The sequence below is a fragment of the Schistocerca serialis genome, chromosome 1 (genome assembly GCF_023864345.2).
Source record: "Schistocerca serialis cubense isolate TAMUIC-IGC-003099 chromosome 1, iqSchSeri2.2, whole genome shotgun sequence".
NCBI lineage: Eukaryota > Metazoa > Arthropoda > Insecta > Orthoptera > Acrididae > Schistocerca > Schistocerca serialis.
In genome coordinates, this window is record NC_064638.1 from 910,611,884 (window position 1) to 910,634,654 (window position 22,771).

The 22,771-nt window shown below is 39.5% G+C and overlaps 1 pseudogene; it reads right to left on the bottom strand.

Annotated features, from left to right (window-relative positions):
- Positions 1-17,200: 17,200 nt before the first annotated feature.
- LOC126426513 (5S ribosomal RNA) lies at positions 17,201-17,318 on the bottom strand (annotated as a pseudogene).
- Between the last annotated feature and the right edge of the window lie 5,453 nt (positions 17,319-22,771).

Sequence of the window (22,771 nt, forward strand, 5' to 3'; positions counted from 1 at the left end):
TGATTTCGTGTCGAGAAAAGGGAGGATGCAATTCGGCAAACTGCAAAAGGCATCGTCATTTATAGATTTACACGATTACCATTTGACCTCACAAACATCCCAGTTCTCTTACCTGCAACGCTGCGTGAATTGGCTACAAGGTTTAAAGGCACTTATCTCATTGCAGCAGAACTTACGGATAAAAGCACTTTCATGGACGACTTTGCCGCCTGATACGAGGACGACAATAAGGTCACACCTGTATACTATCAAATGATAGGTCTACTGCACCAAATAAAACTTCCAATGGAAAAATGGGCTCCAAATTCTAGTACACCAAAGGGCATATGGAAACCGAAAGGTAATCAGCTGAAAAACATACCACACCGTGTACTATCAAATGATAGGTCTATTGCAACAAATAAAACTTCCAATGGAAAAATGGGCTCCAAATTCTAGTACACTAAAGGGCATATGGAAACCGAAAGGAAGTCAGCTGAAAAACATACCACACTATATACTATCAAATGACAGGTATATTGCACCAAATAAAACTTCCAATGGAAAAATGGGCTCCAAATTCTAGTACACTAAAGGGCATATGGAAAAAGAAAGGTAATCAGCTGAAAAACATACCACACTGTATACAATCAAATGACAGGTCTAGTGCAACAAATAAAACTTCCAATGGAAAAATGGGCTCCAAATTCTAGTACACTAAAGGGCATATGGAAACCGAAAGGTAATCAGCTGAAAAACATACCACACTGTATACTATCAAATGACAGGTCTATTGCAACAAATAAAACTTCCAATGGAAAAATGGGCTCCAAATTCTAGTACACTAAAGGGCATATGGAAACCGCAAGGTAATCTGCTGAAAAACATACCACACTGTATACTATCAAATGACAGGTCTATCGCAACAAATAGAACTTCAAATGGAAAAATGGGCTCCAAATTCTAGTACACTAAAGGGTATATGGAAACCGAAAGGTAATCTGCTGAAAAACATACCACACTGTATACAATCAAATGACAGGTCTAGTGCAACAAATAAAACTTCCAATGGAAAAATGGGCTCCAAATTCTAGTACACTAAAGGGCATATGGAAACCGAAAGGTAATCAGCTGAAAAACATACCACACTGTATACTATCAAATGACAGGTCTATTGCAACAAATAAAACTTCCAACGGAAAAATTGGCTCCAAATTCTTGTACACTAAAGGGCATATGGAAACCGAAAGGTAATCTGCTGAAAAACATACCACACTGTATACTATCAAATGACAGGTCTATCGCAACAAATAAAACTTCAAATGGAAAAATGGGCTCCAAATTCTAGTACACTAAAGGGCATATGGAAACCGAAAGGTAATCTGCTGAAAAACATACCACACTGTATACTATCAAATGACAGGTCTATCGCAACAAATAAAACTTCAAATGGAAAATGGGCTCCAAATTCTAGTACACTAAAGGACATATGGAAACCGAAAGGTAATCAGCTGAAAAACATACCACACTGTATACTATCAAATGACAGGTCTATCGCAACAAATAAAACTTCAAATGGAAAAATTGGCTCCAAATTCTAGTACACTAAAGGGCATATGGAAACCGAAAGGTAATCTGCTGAAAAACATACCACACTGTATACTATCAAATGACAGGTCTATCGCAACAAATAAAACTTCAAATGGAAAAATGGGCTCCAAATTCTAGTACACAAAAGGGCATATGGAAACCGGAAGGTAATCTGCTGAAAAACATACCACACTGTATACAATCAAATGACAGGTCTAGTGCAACAAATAAAACTTCCAATGGAAAAATGGGCTCCAAATTCTAGTACACTAAAGGGCATATGGAAACCGAAAGGTAATCAGCTGAAAAACATACCACACTGTATACTATCAAATGACAGGTCTATTGCAACAAATAAAACTTCCAATGGAAAAATGGGCTCCAAATTCTAGTACACTAAAGGGCATATGGAAACCGAAAGGTAATCTGCTGAAAAACATACCACACTGTATACTATCAAATGACAGGTCTATCGCAACAAATAAAACTTCAAATGGAAAAATGGGCTCCAAATTCTAGTACACTAAAGGGCATATGGAAACCGAAAGGTAATCAGCTGAAAAACATACCACACTGTATACTATCAAATGACAGGTCTATTGCAACAAATAAAACTTCCAATGGAAAAATTGGATCCAAATTCTAGTACACTAAAGGAAATATGGAAACCGAAAGGTAATCTGCTGAAAAACATACCACACTGTATACTATCAAATGACAGGTCTATCGCAACAAATAAAACTTCCAATGGAAAAATGGGCTCCAAATTCTAGTACACTAAAGGGCATATGGAAACCGAATGGTAATCAGCTGAAAAACATACCACACTGTATGCTATCAAATGACAGGTCTATTGCAACAAATAAAACTTCCAATGGAAAAATTGGCTCCAAATTCTAGTACACTAAAGGGCATATGGAAACCGAAAGGTAATCTGCTGAAAAACATACCACACTGTATACTATCAAATGACAGGTCTATCGCAACAAATAAAACTTCAAATGGAAAAATGGGCTCCAAATTCTAGTACACTAAAGGGCATATGGAAACCGAAAGGTAATCAGTTGAAAAACATACCACACGGTATACTATCAAATGACAGGTCTATCGCAACAAATAAAACTTCAAATGGAAAAATGGGCTCCAAATTCTAGTACACTAAAGGGCATATGGAAACCGAAAGGTAATCTGCTGAAAAACATACCACACTGTATACTATCAAATGACAGGTCTATCGCAACAAATAAAACTTCAAATGGAAAAATGGGCTCCAAATTCTAGTACACAAAAGGGCATATGGAAACCGAAAGGTAATCAGCTGAAAAACATACCACAATGTATACAATCAAATGACAGGTCTAGTGCAACAAATAAAACTTCCAATGGAAAAATGGGCTCCAAATTCTAGTACACTAAAGGGCATATGGAAACCGAAAGGTAATCAGCTGAAAAACATACCACACTGTATACTATCAAATGACAGGTCTATTGCAACAAATAAAACTTCCAATGGAAAAATGGGCTCCAAATTCTAGTACACTAAAGGGCATATGGAAACCGAAAGGTAATCTGCTGAAAAACATACCACACTGTATACTATCAAATGACAGGTCTATTGCAACAAATAAAACTTCCAATGGAAAAATTGGCTCCAAATTCTAGTACACTAAAGGGCATATGGAAACCGAAAGGTAATCAGCTGAAAAACATACCACACTGTATACTATCAAATGACAGGTCTATCGCAACAAATAAAACTTCCAATGGAAAAATTGGCTCCAAATTCTAGTACACTAAAGGAAATATGGAAGCCGAAAGGTAATCTGCTGAAAAACATACCACACTGTATCCTATCAAATGACAGGTCTATCGCAACAAATAAAACTTCCAATGGAAAAATGGGCACCAAATTCTAGTACACTAAAGGGCATATGGAAACCGAAAGGTAATCAGCTGAAAAACATACCACACTGTATACAATCAAATGACAGGTCTAGTGCAACAAATAAAACTTCCAATGAAAAAATGGGCTCCAAATTCTAGTACACTAAAGGGCATATGGAAACCGAAAGGTAATCTGCTGAAAAACATACCACACTGTATACTATCAAATGACAGGTCTATTGCAACAAATAAAACTTCCAATGGAAAAATGGGCTCCAAATTCTAGTACACTAAAGGGCATATGGAAAACGCAAGGTAATTTGCTGAAAAACATACCACACTGTATACTATCAAATGACAGGTCTATCGCAACAAATAAAACTTCCAATGGAAAAATGGGCTCCAAATTCTAGTACACTAAAGGGTATATGGAAACCGAAATGTAATCTGCTGAAAAACATACCACACTGTATACAATCAAATGACAGGTCTAGTGCAACAAATAAAACTTCCAACGGAAAAATTGGCTCCAAATTCTAGTACACTAAAGGGCATACGGAAACCGAAAGGTAATCAGCTGAAAAACATACCACACTGTATACTATCAAATGACAGGTCTATTGCAACAAATAAAACTTCCAATGGAAAAATGGGCTCCAAATTCTAGTACACTAAAGGGCATATGGAAACCGAAAGGTAATCTGCTGAAAAACATACCACACTGTATACTATCAAATGACAGGTCTATCGCAACAAATAAAACTTCAAATGGAAAAATGGGCTCCAAATTCTAGTACACTAAAGGGCATATGGAAACCGAAAGGTAATCAGCTGAAAAACATACCACACTGTATACTATCAAATGACAGGTCTATCGCAACAAATAAAACTTCAAATGGAAAAATTGGCTCCAAATTCTAGTACACTAAAGGGCATATGGAAACCGAAAGGTAATGTGCTGAAAAACATACCACACTGTATACTATCAAATGACAGGTCTATCGCAACAAATAAAACTTCCAATGGAAAAATGGGCTCCAAATTCTAGTACACTAAAGGGCATATGGAAACCGAAAGGTAATCAGCTGAAAAACATACCACACTGTATACTATCAAATGACAGGTCTATCGCAACAAATAAAACTTCAAATGGAAAAATTGGCTCCAAATTCTAGTACACTAAAGGGCATATGGAAACCGAAAGGTAATCTGCTGAAAAACATACCACACTGTATACTATCAAATGACAGGTCTATCGCAACAAATAAAACTTCAAATGGAAAAATGGGCTCCAAATTCTAGTACACAAAAGGGCATATGGAAACCGAAAGGTAATCAGCTGAAAAACATACCACACTGTATACAATCAAATGACAGGTCTAGTGCAACAAATAAAACTTCCAATGGAAAAATGGGCTCCAAATTCTAGTACACTAAAGGGCATATGGAAACCGAAAGGTAATCAGCTGAAAAACATACCACACTGTATACTATCAAATGACAGGTCTATTGCAACAAATAAAACTTCCAATGGAAAAATGGGCTCCAAATTCTAGTACACTAAAGGGCATATGGAAACCGAAAGGTAATCTGCTGAAAAACATACCACACTGTATACTATCAAATGACAGGTCTATTGCAACAAATAAAACTTCCAATGGAAAAATTGGCTCCAAATTCTAGTACACTAAAGGGCATATGGAAACCGAAAGGTAATCTGCTGAAAAACATACCACACTGTATACTATCAAACGACAGGTCTATCGCAACAAATAAAACTTCCAATGGAAAAATGGGCTCCAAATTCTAGTACACTAAAGGGCATATGGAAACCGAAAGGTAATCTGCTGAAAAACATACCACACTGTATACTATCAAATGACAGGTCTATTGCAACAAATAAAACTTCCAATGGAAAAATTGGCTCCAAATTCTAGTACACTAAAGGGCATATGGAAACCGAAAGGTAATCTGCTGAAAAACATACCACACTGTATACTATCAAATGACAGGTCTATCGCAACAAATAAAACTTCAAATGGAAAAGTGGGCTCCAAATTCTAGTACACTAAAGGGTATATGGAAACCGAAAGGTAATCTGCTGAAAAACATACCACACTGTATACTATCAAATGACAGGTCTATTGCAACAAATAAAACTTCCAATGGAAAAATGGGCTCCAAATTCTAGTACACTAAAGGGCATATGGAAACCGAAAGGTAATCTGCTGAAAAACATACCACACTGTATACTATCAAATGACAGGTCTATCGCAACAAATAAAACTTCAAATGGAAAAATGGGCTCCAAATTCTAGTGCACTAAAGGGTATATGGAAACCGAAAGGTAATCTGCTGAAAAACATACCACACTGTATACTATCAAATGACAGGTCTATTGCAACAAATAAAACTTCCAATGGAAAATTGGGCTCCAAATTCTAGTACACTAAAGGGTATATGGATACCGAAAGGTAATCAGCTGAAAAACATACCACACTGTATACTATCAAATGACAGGTCTATTGCAACAAATAAAACTTCCAATGGAAAAATGGGCTCCAAATCCTAGTACACTAAAGGGCATATGGAAACCGAAAGGTGATCAGCTGAAAAACATATCAGTCTTAGGCTTCGACTGGCATGCGGAATCAGATTCAATCCTCTTTCATCACCATGTCATTACCAGTAAATTACAAGATGGACTCGCAATTAAACGTCAGTTACTGCACACGACAGAGAAATTTTATGATCCTTTTGGCATCGTTTCACCGATATCCATAACAGGAAAACCCTTCTTTCACCATATATGGCGTAAAGGCACACAATGGAACGAGATCTTGCCTCCAGACTTAGCCCACCGACGGAAATTTTGGACATCACGATTCACTCATCTGCAAAAATTCAGAATACCCAGATGGATAAGCTTGTAGAAATAAACACCGTAAATTTAATAAATTCAGGTTTTTTGTGATGCCTCAGAAAGGGCATACGGAGCAGTGCTGTACATTAGACACCAAAAAGACTTTTGTCCGTTTGGTGGTGAGTAATAACTGAGTTTCTCCTACCAAAAATGTAACGCTTCTGGGGTTTGAGTTACCAGCTACACTACTGTCGTCATGCCTTCTGAGATAATTCTGCCAGGCTTCCGGATTTACATCACAAAAACAATAATGTGGAGCAATGCTATGGCAGCGCTTGGCTGGATACGAAGCGATCCAAATCGCTGCAATACGTTTGTTGCTAATAGAGTAACTGAAATCCATGAAATTTTAACGTCATCGCAGTGGAGACACTCCCCTACCACTAACATTCCGACATACTTGCCATCACGTGGGACGTCGACAGAGAGATTACAAACTTCCATGCTATGGTGGTATGGACCTTAAAAACCTGAAACTTGGCCTCAAAACAAATCTCTTCTGATCGGTTAATCGAGACACGAAAAATATACAAATAATCCTTTGCTACTGACGCGTAGGTGTTTTTCTTTGACGCATCAAAACACAGTCCTTATTGAGGCATGGATTCTCCGTTTCAAACATAACGTTACAAGTCCAGGAAAGATAAACGGTAAATTCACTGCCCATGAACTAGAATCAGCAAAACGAAGTTGGATTCGGATGACGCAGCATGAAAGCCTTCTAGCGGAACACCGCGCACTTAAAAACAAGACCGAGTTTCCAGTGAAATCTAAGGTAGAAAGTCACAATCAGTTTCTTCAGGTGGACTCATATGACTAGGAGGACGACGTAACTTTGTGAACTTGAATATACTGGTAAAGCACTCACTACTCTTACAAGGTACTCATCAATTTACAAAGTTACTTGTTCGAAAAACGCACATACGCTTACACCACTTAGGAACTGCTGTAGTATTAGCTGAGTTACGGAATGAGTATTGGATTTTAAGAGCAAGAAAAACAGTAAAAGGCTTCATACATACGTGTCTCCCTTATACGGTAGCCAGAATTGCCCGAGGATGAGAAATAGAACCTCCTCTGCCACCTGACCACATTAGATTTATTAAGCCACTTGCAGTAGCAGGCTTAGAATTCGCAGAACCGCTTTTCGTCGAACTCGGCAACTTGTTACGAAAATGTTATATGTTACAAATTACATGTGCTACTACAAGACATCTCCATCACGATCTCGCGTCAGATATGAGCACAGATAAATTTTTGATACCTTCAGAAGACTTACTGCGAGAAGAGGACTACCAAATACTATTTATTCGGATAACGCAGAAGCTTTTTAAGCGGCAAACGCAGAACTGAAAGACATTGCTCATTTCTTGAAAGACGCAAGGATCAGCCAGCACATCGCTCACCAAGGTGTCGCTTGGAAGTTTATTCTGCCACAGACGGCTTGGTGGGGAGGCTGGTGGGAACGTGTGGTAGGAACTACGAACCACTGCCTCCGGAAGATTTTCGGAAAATCACTAGTAGACGAAGAAACACTTAGGACTTTATTAGTAGAAACAGAAACCGCAATAAACTCACTACCAATCGGGCGTGAGGAATCAGATGCACTGATACCAAGCCATGTCTTAACGGGAGAACGGTTAATTACAATACTCACAGGTCCTGAACCAAGAACACAGAAATATCTGTGAAGAGAAGCAAAGCTAAGAGAAAAATTGCAAAATGATTTTATGAAAAGATGGAAGAAAGAATTTTTCTTTTTAGAATTAAGAAACATTCATGAAGCACAGAGTACTAACGAGAAACCAGTTAAATGTAGAGTGGGAGACATTGTGCTCTTACAAGAGGCTAAGCACCCAAGACATATGTGGAAGAGAGCCCGAGTTATGGAAACAAGAGCAAGGTGAGCTGTAATGCCACAGTCTTTAATTATTCAAACCCCGGATGGAAGGAATATTAATTAGCCGTTGCAACTAGTTATCTCTCGCGGGATCGGCTAGGGTGGGGAGGATGTTTAGGATTAAATAAATACTCTGACTGTAATGTATTAATCTTTGCATTATATATGTCTGACTAAGAAAGTAAATAAAGCTGTAAGAACGATATATGTTGTCCTGTCACTTATTATACGATAGGTAAAATCTCCTGTGTAACACGACTTCGTTGACATCTGTTACTAATATTTAAATCTGAGTGTGTTGTAGAATCATGGGAAAAGAATTGAGAATACAAAAGTGGATTATTATTGTCCATTAATGGAATAATCCTGTCTGTACGACACTGCAGTACATAATCAAGGGAACACAGTTAAAAAAATTGAAATAGATTGGAATAAAAAGGGATATTACTGTTTGTGTCTCACCGACAACGTGGCAAGAAAAGTATTTCACAAAAAAATTAAAAAGTCGTAACATGAAGTCACTTAGGCGGAAAGAGACTATGGTAAACCATATATGTAGTACGTACAAAACTGAGTAAGTCGTAAGGTAACAAGTCATTAAATGAACTCAAAATTACTTAACTGATCTAAAATGACATATTTCGTGTATGCCATCATCAGATAATCCTGGCACCAAAGGCAACCAGAGGACCTGGTAGTTACATGATATTAACATAACCAACATGAACAGACTCAGGGTTGGCCACGTTAATATCATGTAACTATCAGCTCCACTGGTTGTCTTCACTGCCAAGATTATATGATGATATCATACGCCGAAGCGCGTCATTTCGATCAATGATGTGATTTTGTATTCAGTTAATGTCTTATTACCATGTGACCTACTCAGCTTTCTACAGACTACATATAAATAGAAATTTGTTAACATGGATTGTAAATTTAAGTGTTAGGAAGTCTTTTCTGAACGTAATTGTAAAGGAGCGTAGCCTTGTTCGGAAATGAAAAGCGGACAATAACACGAATGTGCTGCTACAAGACAACGTTGCAAATGAGATGAGTTGATCGAGTGACTTATGAAGAGAGAATCGAATACGGAAAAAATGAAATTTATGGTACAATTTGATTCAAAGCTGGAATCGGTCGGACTGAAGACAACGAAAACAGTATACGCTGCCTGACAAAAATGTTAAGCACTCAGAAGGGGAGGAGGAAAAGGAATTAAAATTCATGACTGTCGGAAGTGGCTCTTGATATCCTGGATACATACACTGGCGGGAAGTTGAAGTGAGAGCTTGTCCCATACATGTCCTATCGGTGAGAGCTGGTCCCATACATGTCATATCGGTGACAGATCTGGAGATCTTGTTGGCCAAGGGAGTACATCAACGTCAAGCAGACAGCTTGTTAAGTGTGTAGGACCACTGTCCCACTGAAAAATGTCGTAACCACTGTCCCATGAGAGGTTAACACATGAGGACGCAGGATGTCTGTGACGTACCGTTGCTCCATCAAGAGTTCCCTCAGTCACTAATAGCCGTGACATAATGTCATAGCCGATGACTCCCCACGCCATGGTGCCAGGAGCAATACCGCTGTGCCTGTCTATAAAACGTTGGAGAATTGGGACCTCTCCCGAGGTCACCAAGGTACTCGCCGATGATGGTCATATTGCAAAGTGCAGAACGGCGATTTATTCATAGCTGAACACAGCTCGTGTTCATCAGCAGTTTGTGCTTCCCAGGCACAGCACCACTCCAAATGCTGTCGTTTGTGTTGCATGGGACGGTAATTCCCTAACCTGGCTGCTGCTAAGTCTCTGACCAGTGGTGCGGGATGACATAGACTGTTTCAGTGAGTCTATTACTTGTTCTAGGGTTGCACACGCAGGTGTTAGGGGTTTATGATGTGCTTCATCTACATCTACATGGATACTCTGCAAATCACATTAAAGTGCCCGGTAGAGGGTTCATCGAACCACCTTCACAATTCTCTATTATTCCACGGAGGAGAAAGTTGGTGATTGGAATTTCGTGAGAAGATTCCATCGCAACGAACAACGCCTTTCTTTTAATGATGTCCCGTCCAAATCCTGTATCATTTCAATGACACTCGCTCCCATATTTCGCGGTCATACAAAACGTGCTGCCCTTCTTCGAACTTTTTCGATGTACTCGGTCAGTCCTATCTCGTAAGGATCCCACACAGCGCTGCAGTATTCAAAAAGAGGACGGACAAGCGTAGTGTAGGCAGCCGCCTTAGTAGATCTGTTATATTTTCTAAGTGTCCTGCCAATAAAACGCAGTCTTTGGTTAGCCTTCCCCACAACATTTTCTATGTATTCCTTCCAACTTACGTTGTTCGTAATTGTAATGCCTAGGTATTTAGTTGAATTTACGGCCTTTAGATTTGACTGATTTATCGTATAACCGAAGTTTAACGAATTCCTTTTAGCACTCATGTGGATGACCTCAAACTTTTCGTTATTTAGGGTCAACTGCCAATTTTCGCGCCATCGTTTTGCAATTTGTTTTGATCTTGTGATGTCGATAAACGACAGCGTCATCTGCAAACAACCGAAGACGGCTGCTCAGATTGTCTCCCAAATCATTTATATAGATCAGGAACAGCAAAGGGCCTATAACACTACCTTCGGGAACGCCAGAAATCACTTCTGTTTTACTCGAAGACTTTCCGTCAATTACTACGAACTGTGACCTCTCTGACAGAAAATCACAAATCCAGTCACATAACTGAGACGATTTCCACAAGCACGCAGTTTCACTACAAGTCGCTTGTGTGGTACAAAGTCAAATGCCTTCCGGAAATCCATAAATACGGAATCGATCTGAAATCCCTTGTCAATAGCACTTAACACTACATGCGAATAAAGAGATAGTTGTGTTTCACAAGAACGATGTTTTCTAAACCCATGTTGACTGTATGTCAGTAGACCGTTTTCTTCGAGGTAATTCATAATGTTGGAACACAATATATGTTCCAAAATCCTACTGCATATCGACGTTAATAATATGGGCCTGTAATTAAGTGTATTACTGCTACTACCTTTCTTGAATATTGGTGTGACCTGTGAAACTTTCCAGTCTTTGGGTACGAATCATTCGTCGAGCGAACGGTTGTAATCATTGTTAAGTATGAAGCTAATGCATCAGCATACTCCGAAAGGGACCTAATTGGTATACAGCCTGAACCAGAAGACTTGCTTGTATTAAGTGATTTAGGTTGCTTCACTACTCCGAGTATTTAGAACAGAAAAAGGAGTAATAACGTTACGCGAAATTGAACCTATCGCTCAGAAGGCAACTGCTGGGATTGGATGAGGAAGCCATTTATTTCACAACGCGCTCAAAACAGCTTCACGTTGTCTTCCTGTGGACTTCGAATGTATCGCTATGAAAATTTACTCAGTTTTTTACGACTATAGCTTTCGAGTGGAAGCTCTCAAACAGTTCTGTGATTCCAATGATACAGAGCATCAGAAACTGTTGGGGTACACCAAAACAAGGTGGCTCGCGTTAATGCCGGCGCTTGAAAGAATTCTAAAAGTATTTCAGCCCTTTAAAAGCTATTTTCTTAGCATCGATAAATGCCCAGATATTTTAAAAACGTTTTTCGAAAATCCCACCTCTTATTTATTGTTATAATTTTTGCATGCACAGACAGCGGCTTTCCGTCGAACGATGAAGAACAATGACTGTCGGCTGTAAAATCTACAAAGGAAATTAAGCATCTCCGATATAACTTGGCACGCTTAGCTTTATCTTCCTCACACCATCCGTAATTCAATAACAAAATTACAAGAAACTGACGCTGTTGTTCAGGGTGTAGAAACTGCGGCGGTTGAATTTTATAAGACCAGCAAAGACTACTTGGATCAGTGGGGTCAGTTTAATGCAGACTTAGAAGTGCTTGAATGGGCAACTTTGCCAAAAGTGTCTACGTGGGAAGAAATACAGAATGTGACGGATTTGCTGATTGCAGGAGGATTTTTTAGCAAAGACCAAGATACGACGTATTCGATGGGTTTCCTCTTATTTCCAACTACGTCACAGATGAAAAAATATCAAGCTGGAACGCTAAAAATGTTGCTACTGGAGACCATTGGGTGGAGTTACACATCTGAACTGTACGATGTCTCGCATTATTACTGAATACGTTTTACATTTGCTTGAAAATAACACATCTGTCGAAAGAATTTTTTTCTCTAATGAATAAGATACGGACAAGCGAAAAAACACACTTCAGCGTCGCTGTTTTGAAAACTATTTTTATTACCAAGACTAACATCAACAAACCATGTGACAAGCTCCATTCCTACTTTAAAACTAGAGCCGACATCTTGAAATTGATTTCCTCCGTCGACAAATATAAAACAAATGCGTCTGCAACTGCAATCTAATATTGACTGACTCTCCGTAACGTCTCAGTCGCAGTTGATGAAAAGCACCAACGAAATCGTGTTTAGCAGATGGAAAGCGGAAAGTACGACAAGAAAATGAACTCAAATGTGGCAACAGAACAGTGAAACAGGACTTATTGTTGATGCACTGGTATATTCAAGTTCCAAAAGCAATTATGAAATATCGTATGATACAACGGCGGCGTTTCTGGCACGTGATATGCCCTTTCCTAGCTCAACTATGAAATTTTCTGAAGAGTTGTCACAATTAAAGTGCACTAAGAAAGTTCAACCCTTACGTAAAGAAAAGGTTTCAAAAATCTGACGAGCACTACCTGAGGTTCCGCTCTATTTTATTACAAAAAAAAAAAACTACTGACGGGCAGAACAGATACTTTTTGTGTATCTGAGAGGAACACCGAATGGACAACCCAGGATTTTGTTAAATTGCTTTCTTGAGAAAACAGACAGTGCCACTGTATTTCGAGGTTTGTGTTGTAGGCTGATAGAGTAAAATATGATCGAATGTGGCTAATGCTTAGAGCATCATCCACGTTACTTACGTTTCTCGATCTCAAATCTATATTTCGTAACTTAAAAAACATAACCAGCATCGTGCACAACATTAATGAAATCAACGATTAAGGGAGGAATACTCTTAAGTGAATGGATTTCTGTCTTGCACTACGTAAGTCCTGGACAAAGCTCTCGGCAGAATACCAAAGTACAAACTAAATACAAGACTTCAGTAACTTCCTCCTCTATCTTCACTAGATGAGATAGGTCTACTTAGTGGCGGATTTAAAAATTTGCACCCTAGGCACACAATATTATATGCGCCCCCGACAGAAAAACATGTTTTAAATAATCTTACCCGACCACTTCATAATTGCCGTTTTGGGGGGGAGCGCTGTGAGCTGTTTCCGTACTCTGCAATTCGTTGTTCTGAAGGACGCATCAGCGCTCTAGTCGCGCTCAATCAAAATGTAATATATTTCCTGAACTGTTCTTGGTGTACGGCAGCGGATAAAACAAACTTAAAACTGCATTGTGTTAACGCATTCTTCTGTCGAAAGACTACAGAAACGAACGCAAGGAAAATAACTTTTCTTTTATGGCCCAAAAATTCAGCAGAGCGTGTAGGAGACAAAGGATTTTTGTTACATATTCACTTTTAATATGTTCTTTTACTACACGAAACCGTTGAAACTGAAAATAAAAAAGTTGTGTTACGATCTAAAAATTGAAGCGAACGTGTCATACATTAGAAATTAACACGTACTTTTACAGAGTTGCGTTCAAAATTAAAAGTGAACTGTCGTTTTACGATCAAATAACTTGAATGTGTGGCAGATAAAAAAAACACGTTCGGTATTAATACGTGAATCTGCAGGAAAGCGTAAGAAAGGAAAATGAAATAGCGATTTCGATGCACGAACTAATAACCAAGTACAACGAACAAACATAGAACTGGATATGCTAATACATAATTTTACAGACTAGTGTGGAAAAATCTAATTTGTTTTATAATGTAATAGTTAACGTGTAAAGCCTTAGGGTCTGTGTTAGCAGCATAATAAGTGTACACAATACCTTTAATTCATGTCAGTGCTGAACAGTTTTGTACTGCAGCTACTTCTCTCACCATAGCTCTTTCTAACGGTATTAGCAAAGCTTTTACGTAATATCGACAAACTATGTTATTTATTAACACTTTTTCATCTGAGCATACTCTCCGATAACGTATATTTCCGCGATAACTATACATTTCAGCAGACGCCAAGAATACGCATCAGTTGTAATAAACTACAGTATCAGTATGACTTGACTGTACAACACCGAGCAACCTGGATCATTCGGGTATTGTTTAGTATTGTCGGGCGCCTTCGGTCACGTCTGTACGTAAACAAAGTTTAGTTCCGCGTTCTGCCGTCAGCAATTGTAAAATTAAAACCAATGAATTTGCTCTAAGTAATAATAAAAATCACTTTATAATCTTCAATTTTAAAAGTAATATGAATAAATAAACAAAATCACCAGTCAGCAAAGTTTGCGTCTGGCTTTGACGGCAGAAAACTCGTTGATCATATCTTCATAGTTCAGACAGTTATCAGTTAGGAGGTCGGCTTCGATGTGAAGAATGGATAAGGCGTTCAATCTCTCCTTAGACAACGTAGAATGTAGGTACTATTTTAGACTTTTAAGAGCCGAAAACGAACGCTTTGCTGAAGAATTTGTAAGTGCCATAAATAGGAATACTCTACGAGCAATGTCAACATTCGGAAAAAACGGACTTTAACCTCTCTTTTCGTAAAAATTTACTCATTTCCACCGGTATATCACTAATCTCAGAAGACTTCAAAAGTTCAGCGAAATGTAGACATTCACTATGGAAGGAAGGCTCTAAATGTGTGTCATATGACGCTTGGAGTTTCACTGCACGTGCAGCAATATCGTCAGTTGAACTGTTCTTAAGGTTACTGAAAACTGTGAGGGAGTCCAACAGTGTTCTATAGCTTTCCTTCCTCCTCACTAATTCTGCATACAAGTTCTCGAGTACTTGGAGAAATGTATAGACTAAATTTTTCCCTTTCAGTCAGAAAAACGTCGTCAGAGTTCGCTATTTCGTCATCATGAAGTTTGCGCTTCCGTGCGCTTTTACAGGTTCATTCATAGTCTATATCAATGACAATCTCCATGGGTTTATTTTCATTTACAGTCGAACTGACATGGACAGATGCAATATATCCTACAAGTGATTCATATGAATCATGCACGATTTTAGTATCAATATTTACACTTTTCAATTTCAGAAAAAAATGGGTCAAATGGCACTAGGCACTATGGGACTTAACTTCGGAGGTCATCAGTCCCCTAGAACTTAGAACTACTTAAAACTAACTAACCTAAGGACATCACACACATCCATGCCCGAGGCAGGATTCGAACCTGCGACCGTAGCGGTCACGCTGTTCCAGACTGTAGCGCCTAGAACCGCTCGGCCACCCCGGCCGGCTTCAATTTCAGATTTCCACTATTAAATCTGTGCAGTATGTCCTCAAACTGTCATCATGAATACTGTTTCTCGTCTGTTGAGTTGCTTGAATAAAGCTGAAGGCTCATTTCGCACAAGTGGTTTTTCAAATGTGTTTTGGCAATGATTTTATCTTGGAGCTCTTCCATTTGGTCCGTGTTTGCATAGAAAAACAGTAATATCAGAAAATTGAGTCCGCCTTGATGCAAAACACCTTGTTTTTCGTTTATTTCTTTATTCTTCCAAACTGGTTTTGGCGACAAATATCACCATCATCAGTGGGTTTTTTTTAATCTGCATGTTTTGGATTTAAAAACCCCCACTGATGATGGTGATATTTGTCACCGAAACTAGTTTGAGAGAATAAAGAAAAAAAACGAAAAACAAGGCGTTTTGCATCAAGGTGGGCTCAATTTTCTGATATTACTGTATTTTTGGCAATATGTGTGAGGACACTGATAACGCCCTCCCATTTTTCATACGTACTTACACATGTTTCCTCTCTTGCTGACCAACGTGCTTTTGATAAACTTTTTTACCATTTTGCTTCCTGGCTGCATGAGAGAAAGAAGTGTATCCCAACGCTGTGTAGACGCAAAGAAAAATATTATAAAGGTTTTGCACTACATTGGAAAATGAACATGCTTCCTGACAACAGCTTGCAGCACTAGTGCCGACTAAATTCAAAGAATGTGCAGCATAAGGCACATAATTCGCTTTCGGATTTCGTTCTTTAATGCGTGCCTGCAAACCATTGTAGATTCCTGACATATTGCTTGTGTTGTCATATGACTGGCTTCTACGGTCAATAATACCAATGGAATTTGTAGACAGGACTTTTAGTACGGCCTCAGCTAAGTGTTCGGACTTGTGTCCTGGGTTTGATAAAAACAAGTTCACCATTCTCGATCACATATCTTAATATGAAAGATGAGTGATCAGTATGTGAAATGTCCACAGTAGAATCTACTATTATAGAGATATATTTGGCCTGTTTTATTTCACTTATGATATTCGTTCAGAAAGGAGCTCTATTATTTCATCAAAGACTGTTGAAGAAAGATAACTTGTATATCCTCGCCCTAGATCTCCATTCAATGTTCTCTGCGCGAAAAGGATCACACTCGGCTATAAGTTCAAGAGACATCATAAATTGACCATTATGTAAAGAATGGAATCTTTCAACGTGTCTATGTAGGGGAAGGCCACGACTTGTTGGCTTCTTCACTACTGCAAGCATCCTTTTCAACACACTAACTAACTAACTCCTCCCGAACAGGCCATGAAGGCCCAACGGTACCGACCGGCCGCCGTGTCATCCTCATCCCACAGGCGTCACTGGATGCAGATATGGAGGGGCATGTGGTCAGAACACCGCTCTCCCGGCTGTACGTCAGTTTCCGAGACCAGAACCGCTAATTCTCAATCAAGTAGCTCCTCGGTTTGCCTCACAAGGGCTGAGTGCACCCAACTTGCCAACAGCGCTCGGCAGACCAAGTGGTCACCCATCCAAGAGCTAGCCCAGCCCGACAATGCTTAACTTCGGTGATCTGACGGGAACCGGTGTTACCACTGCGGCAAGGCCGTTGGCTTTTCTACTATACAGGGTGGTCCATTGATCGTGACCGGGCCAAATATCTCACGAAATAAGCGTCAAACGAAAAAACTACAAACAACGAAACTTGTCTAGCTTGAAGGGGGAAACCAGATGGCGCTATGGTTGGCCCGCTAAATGGCGCTGCCATAGGTCAAACGGATATCAACTGCGTTATCTTAAATAGGAACCCCCATTTTTATTACATATACGTGTAGTACATAAAGAAAATATGAATGTTTTAGTTGGAGCACTTTTTTCGCTTTGTGATAGATGGCGCTGTAATAGTCACAAACCTATGGCTCACAATTTTGGAAGAACAGTTGGTAACAGATAGGTTTTTTAAATTAAAATACAGAACGTAGGTACGTTTGAATATTTTATTTCGGTCGTTCTAATGTGATACATGTAACTTTGTGAACTTATCATTTCTGAGAACGCATGCTGTTACAGCGTGATTACCTGTAAATACCATATTAATGCAATAAATGCTCAAAATTATATCCGTCAACCTCAATGCATTTGGCAATACGTGTAACGACATTCCTTTCAACAGCGAGTAGGTTGCATTCCGTAATGTTCGCACATGCATTGACAATGCGCTGACGCATGTTGTCAGGCGTTGTCGGTGGATCACGATAGCAAATATCCTTCAACTTTCCCCACAGATATAAATCCGGGGACGTCAGATCCGGTGAACGTGCGGGCCATGGTATGGCGCTTCGACGACCAATCCACCTGTCATGAAATATGCTATTCAATACCGCTTCAACCGCACGCGCGCTATGTGCCGGACATTCATCATGTTGGAAGTACATCGCCATTCTGTCATGTAGTGCAAAATCTTGTAGTAATGTCGGTAGAACGTTACGTAGGAAATCAGCATACATTGCACCATTTAGATTGCCATCGATAAAATGGGGGCCAATTATCCTTCTTCCCATGATGCCGCACCATACATTAACCCGCCAAGGTCGCTGATGTTCCACATGTCGCAGTCATAGTGCATTTTCCGTTGCCCAGTAGTGCATATTATGCCGGTTTACGTTACCGCTGTTGGTGACTGACGCTTCGTCGCTAAATAGAACGCGTGCAAAAAATCTGTCATCGTCCCGTAATTTCTCTTGTGCCCAGTGGCAAAACTGTTCCCGACGGTCAAAGTCGTCGCCATGCAATTCCTGGTGCATAGAAATATAGTACAGGTGCAATCGATGTTTTTGAGATTCCCGATTCTCGCGCAATTTCTCTGCTACAGCAGCTAAAACACCTACTTGGGCATCATCATTTGTTGCAGGTCGTGGTTGACGTTTCACATGTCATTGAACACTTCCTGTTGCCTTAAATAACGTAACTATCCGGCGAAAGGTCCGGACGCTTGGATGATGCCGTCCAGGATACCGAGCAGCATACATAGCACACGCCCGTTGGGCATTTTGATCACAATAGCCATACATCAACACGATATCGACCTTTTCCGCAATTGGTAAATGGTCCATTTTAACATGGGTAATGTATCACGAAGCAAATACCGTCCACACTGGCGGAATGTTACGTGATACCACGTACTTATACGTTTGTGACTATTACAGCGCCATCTATCACAAAGCGAAAAAAGTGGTCCAAATAAAACATTCATATTTCTTTACGTACTACACGAATATGTAATAAAAAATGGGAGTTCCTATTTTAAAAAACGCAGTTGATATCCGTTTTACCTATGGCAGCGCCATCTAGCGGGCCAACCATAGCGCCATCTGGTTTTCCCCTTCAAGCTAGACGAGTTTCGTTCTTCGTAGTTTTTTCGTTAGCTGCTTATTTTGTGAGATATTTGGCCCGGTCACTATCAATGGATCACCCTGTATATTACTAATACTAAAATTATTAATTATAAACTATAAATTATAAATTAATATTAAAATATTAGAAATATTTTTCCAATCTGCAATACCATTAGTAGCAGTACCGGCCTTACCTCCGAACAATTTACGTGGTGCACCAAAAACAACACTACTGCTACAAGAGTATACTAGAAAATCACGCATAGTTGATTCACCATTTAAAAGTTTATGGTAAAAAACATTTTTATTCAAATATCTGGTTTTACCCCCTGTTGATCTTCTTGAATTAGAAAAATCACCGTTACAATTTTGATTAATGCCATGTTGTAAGGGAATGTCGATTGTTGACTCATTGACACACCATTCTGCCGGATCATCACTAACGAGGTTATTTCTTTTTGTAATTTCTGCCTCGACACTTAGTTTTTCGTGAAACTCGAAATCAGGAACAATTTGCATTTCTTCATTTTCAACTTTTGTTTCGGTTGTATTTACTTCTTTCATAAGAGCTGCAGTGCCAGAAATATTATCCGTACCACTTGAACTCGAAGTTGAACCAGCAACATTTTTTGCGAAAAAAAGCGGTTTTAGATCATTGGCTTCTCGTTCTCGCCTTTCCTTCGATAATTTTAGAAATGCCGCCCCACTTAATTTTGCACATTTGCTTTTTGCACTGGTTTTCATTGTCAACCAACAGTCAAAGCAAAAGAAATATAATTGTAAAAGGAAAGAAAGAAAGACGGTATCCAGTTCCAGTCGTACTACACCGCACATGAGCACAAAGCGTTTTACTTTAAACACGGCACCCGCGCACAAAGATTTTTCCTTTAAACACGGAGCGGTGAACTGGCCAACTCGGATGACTCGACGTAACTGAGCTATGAAAGAACAACAATGCAGAATAATTTAATTTCATTGTTGCCTGTTCCTCTGTCCTCAGTAAAGAATAGAAGCACACCTCACGGATGGAATACGTCACCTAAAGGAAAAGGGACAGTCTCTCTTTCGGCTTCTGTTTACCGCGTCACCGGAATTTTAGCTGGGACGCAAATATGTTCTGAATATTCGTGACACCGTCTTTCTGATTTAAAAAGCAAATAATTTTTGCAGTTTCTAGCAGTGTGGTGTGCTGGATCCCACTTATTCTTATAACATTTTAGTGGTTTCTGTGGGCAGAGAAGACAGGTTACAAAGTTTAAATAGTCTTGTTGGCAGTTGATGTGATGTTTGTCATTTGTGTGAACACTGCTGTTATTTATACATGAAAATGCACCTTTTGTTCCAATATAAAATAAAAATAACATTTCCATGAAGAAAAAAAGCTTAGTTAAGAAGTTTAATATAAAATTTGCAATACCACGTACTATTCGATTGCACAGAGCGCGAACTTTGATATTGTGCAGGCTGCAGCACAATCAATGAGACAAAAGAAAGTTGGTTTCTCCTTCTCTTTCGCAAAAAAAGTAAAAAACTAAATAAAGTTTTTAAACTGCTATGAGGTGTATTTCACATATTATTAGATATTCTACTTATGTTCTTTTCGTATAAAGATGTATTTAAAAATGTGAAACATTCCCAGTATCAACATGTTTTGTTAAATGGGTGTCGTTAAATCAAAGCTCAGATATTGAAGACCACAGAGCTTTCACATTAATTACAGTAATGGAGAGTTGACTTGATACTTCCCCATAATTCCTACAAGAAATTTAAGTAGAGACGGGTTTTACATACTGAGGCCCACACATGATACAGGATTTAAGAAACTGCTGATTAGTTTATCACACCTTTTCAGATATATTCAAGGGGAAAATATGGTATGGTTGAGTAGAATCCGACAACGTTCTCGGAATAATAACGTTTCAAACATTGTATTGTGGATTGCCGTCCTGACAGCTTACTTCAAAATATTTTGAACAATCCTGAAGATGATACCAGACAGAAACCCAATGTTAAATTTCCATTCAGCCACCAAGTAAACTATGCGTATTTCCTAGCTTGTATTGTCAAATTTCGTTCTTAAGGCTTATTTAAAGTAGTAAGTTGCTTAACAATGTTAAAAAATTTTGTCGTTTGTAAGCGCAGTTATTTTAAAACGTAAAACGTTAAAATGAGTACAGAGCAAAAAATGTCGCACCCCTTAAGGTGCCGCCCCTAGACCCGTGACTAGTGAGCCTATATCTAAATCCACCACCACTTTGTCTACTTGACTGAAAGCTGCAGCTTTTGCCTGCAAAAATTTTCAGACTATATGCAGATTGTTAAATGCCTTGCTACGAGACTCTTCAGTTGTAAAGAAGGTGAAAGAACTATATAAAAAAAAAAAACACTCCGTCTTCAGGCCACGACCGGTCTACCGGGACCATCAGACCGCTGTGTCATCCTCCGAGGAGGATGCGGATAGGAGGGGCGTGGGGTGAGCACACCGCTCTCCCGGTCGTTATGCTGTTATTCTTGATCGAAGCCGCTACTATTCGGTCGAGTAGCTCCTCAATTGGCATCACGAGGCTGAGTGCACCCCGAAAAATAGCAACAACGCATGGCGGCTGGATGGTCACCCACCCAAGTGCAGGCCATGCCCAACAGCGCTTAACTTCTGTGATCTCACGGGAACCAGTGTATCCGCTGCGGCAAGGCCATTGCCGAAAGAACTATCAGCAGAAGAAAAACTGCAATATTGCAATATGTACTTTATATTCTCGTGGCAGAGGTGTAGGCTAGCAGTTGCAGGAAGTGCTGGGGAGTGAGTACCAGGTCACCAGCATTGTGAAACCTAATGCAGGATTGGCTCAGGTGACTGTTAACATAGGGGGGTTATGTAGGGATTTTACTAAAGAGGATCAGGTAGTGATAGTGGGTGGGGTTGGTAATAGTATTGATAGGGATGGGGAGTATGACATAGATGGTGACCTGGAAAAGATAGCCACTCAGACTGGCAACACGAATGTGCATTTCGTGGAACTGTTTCAGCGTCACGATCGGCCTCATCTTAATACAGCCGTCAGGCGTAATAACATGAGACTTGGGGGTGCGCTGATGACAGAAAGCATGGGTCACATTTCAGTGGTGTCGGTGGAGTCTATCAGCAGGACGGGTTTCACTAGACATGGCCTGCACCTCAACAGATATGGGAAGGGGAGGTTAGCAAACCTTATAAGTGACAGCATAGGTGGGGTTGGTGGGATCACTCATGGGAAAATTCCTGCAGTAGTGGGTGTTAGAGCTGCACCTTTTTTAGACTGAAGTCAGCTGATAGGTGTTCCAGCTTAAGGGAAGTCTCTCTAACAAAGGAACCACTTTTGACAAAGCTTAGGTATCGGAGTAATAAGGGAATTAGTATATTTCATCAAAATATACAAGGTATTAGAGATAAAGTTAATGAATTGCTTATAGATGTTGACTCTGAAATTGTTGGTGTATCTGAACACTTCTTCAATAAGGAGATAATCCAGAGGCTTCCTTTACCAGGATACAGGTTGGCTGGCAGCTTTTCGAGGAGCTCTTTGCGGTGTGGGGGAGTAGCCATGTATGTGAAAAACGGCATCCCATTTGAGTCATTTGATGTTTCAAAGTACTGCACTGAAAAGGTGTTTGAATGTTGTGCAGGTGTGGTTA